At 40.6% G+C, this 2,199-nt stretch overlaps 1 non-coding gene across 1 annotated transcript; it reads left to right on the forward strand.

Moving 5' to 3' along the window:
- The first annotated feature begins 1,844 nt into the window (after positions 1-1,844).
- On the forward strand, positions 1,845-1,951 carry LOC141624894 (small nucleolar RNA R71). The gene has a single exon (XR_012534697.1). It is a non-coding gene; the product is annotated as a small nucleolar RNA R71 (small nucleolar RNA).
- The last annotated feature ends 248 nt before the right edge of the window (positions 1,952-2,199 follow it).

Raw genomic sequence — 2,199 nt, forward strand, 5'->3', positions numbered from 1 at the left:
TTCTTGCTCTTTGGATGGAGCATCTTGGAGATTACCCATTTTCTTCTCCCATATGGGTGGTGATTCTTTACCCATAGCTTGTTCTTTGCATTGAGATGCCAACTTCTTCCTATCACTTTCTCGGCTATAATGTTCAACCATGAAACATGGCTCATGCAGTCGGGGAGCTCTCATTGTCTTGTCAAGATTAAAAGTGATTGTTTCATCTCCCACTTCGAGTGTGAGCTCTCCATGTTTCACGTCAATCACCGCTCCCGCGGTGTGTAAGAAGGGTCTTCCTAAAATGATAGTAATGTTGGATTCTTCTTTCATATCAACAATAACAAAGTCCACCGGGATGAAGAACTTGTTAATTCTTACCGGCACATCTTCCCATACCCCTAAAGGTTTCTTCGTTGATCGATCCGCCATTTGAAGTGTGATATTAGTGCACTTAAGCTCTCCCATTCCTAACCTTTTGCACACCGAATATGGCATGACACTCACACTTGCCCCAAGGTAACATAGAGCTTTGTTGATTGTGGTGTCGCCAATGGTACATGGAATAAAGAAGCTTCCCGGATCCTTTAGTTTTGGAGGTGAACTTCCTTGTATGATGGCACTACTCACCTTAGTGAAAGAAATAGTCTAAAGTTTCCGGATGGATTTCTTCTTTGTAAGAATATCTTTCATGTATTTCGCATCGGCCGGAACATGATTGATTAATTCCGTAAATGGAATTGAGACTTCCAAGTTCTTGACAATCTCCATAAACTTCCCAATTTGTTCATCAAACTTAGGCTTAGCTTGACGACTTGGAAATGGAAGTCGAATCACAATAGGCTCCTTCTCTTTAGCATTATCTTCATTCTCCTTTAAAACTTCTTGAATGGTAGTGGGCTCTTCTTCTTTCTTAGAGCCTTCAACAACTCTTTCCTTGTCACTAGCATTCACAACATCTTCATCAATGGGCCTCTTTGGCCCTTCATACCTTGTACTACTCCTCAAACGGATGGCACTCACCGATTCTTGTCTTGGGGGATTACCTTGAGGTGGTAATTGCCCATTTTGTGTTTGTGAACTAGAAGATTCTAATTGAGACATTTGGGTCTCCAACATCTTTGTGTGAGCTAGTATGTTGTTAATGGTTATGTCTTTTGCTTGGCTATCCTTTTGCATTTGAGTGAAAAATTCTTGTTGGTTCTTTTGCATTAGGACGACCGGTTTTTGAACATCAAAACCTTGGTCATTTGTTTGATTGTATGGAGGTTGATTTTGATAACTTTGGTTTTGATTGTAAAAGGGTCTTTGAGCTTGGTTTCTCATTGAAGGTGGGGTGTATGTTGTTTGAGGGTTTTGAACATTTTGGCTTTTGTATGAAAGGTTGGGATGGAATTTGGTGTTTTCATTGTAATAGTTGAAATAAGGGGTTCCACTCTTGTATGCTTGGAAAGCATTCACTTGTTCCCCTACATTCACTTTGGTCATGTCCCAAAGTTCCACAACTCTCGCATACTCTACTTGGAATTGATGAAGATGCCACTATGGCATTAACATGTTGCTTAGGTGATTTGGAGGCCTCTTCAAGTCTAGCCATATCCTTCTCAAACTTCAAATTAATGGTGTCAATATGAGCACTAAGTTGAGCACCCAATTAAGTAATAGAGTCCACTTCATGCTTTCCTCCTCTAGTAGCCTTCCTAGGTCTACTATATTGTGAGTTATGGACCGCTATTTCCTCAATCTTGTTCCATGTTTGATTATCATCAACTTTGGTAAACATACCATTTGATCCCATATTGAGAATATTTCGGGAGTATTCATATAGACCGTTCCAAAATTGTTGTACAAGGAACCACTCGCTAAGTCCATGGTGTGGACAAGATCAACAAGTATCCTTGAATCTCTCCCATGCTTCATACAAAGATTCCTCATCCCTTTGTTTGAACCCGGTGATTTGGGCTCTCAACATGTTAGTCTTTTCCGGAGGATAGAATTTCTTGTAGAAAGCAAGTGCCAATTTCTACCAAGAGTCAATACCAAGAGTAGCCTTGTTTAGGCTCTTCAACCATTGTTTCGCGGAACCAATCAAAGAAAAAGGAAATAAGACCCATCGAGTTTGGTCTTGAGTCACTCCGGTTTGAGAAATCGCATCACAATAGTCACAAAAAGTCTCCATATGAGAATGAGGGTCTTCACTAGGCATCCCCCCAAATTGAC

The sequence above is a fragment of the Silene latifolia genome, chromosome X (assembly GCF_048544455.1).
Source record: "Silene latifolia isolate original U9 population chromosome X, ASM4854445v1, whole genome shotgun sequence".
Lineage (NCBI taxonomy): Eukaryota > Viridiplantae > Streptophyta > Magnoliopsida > Caryophyllales > Caryophyllaceae > Silene > Silene latifolia.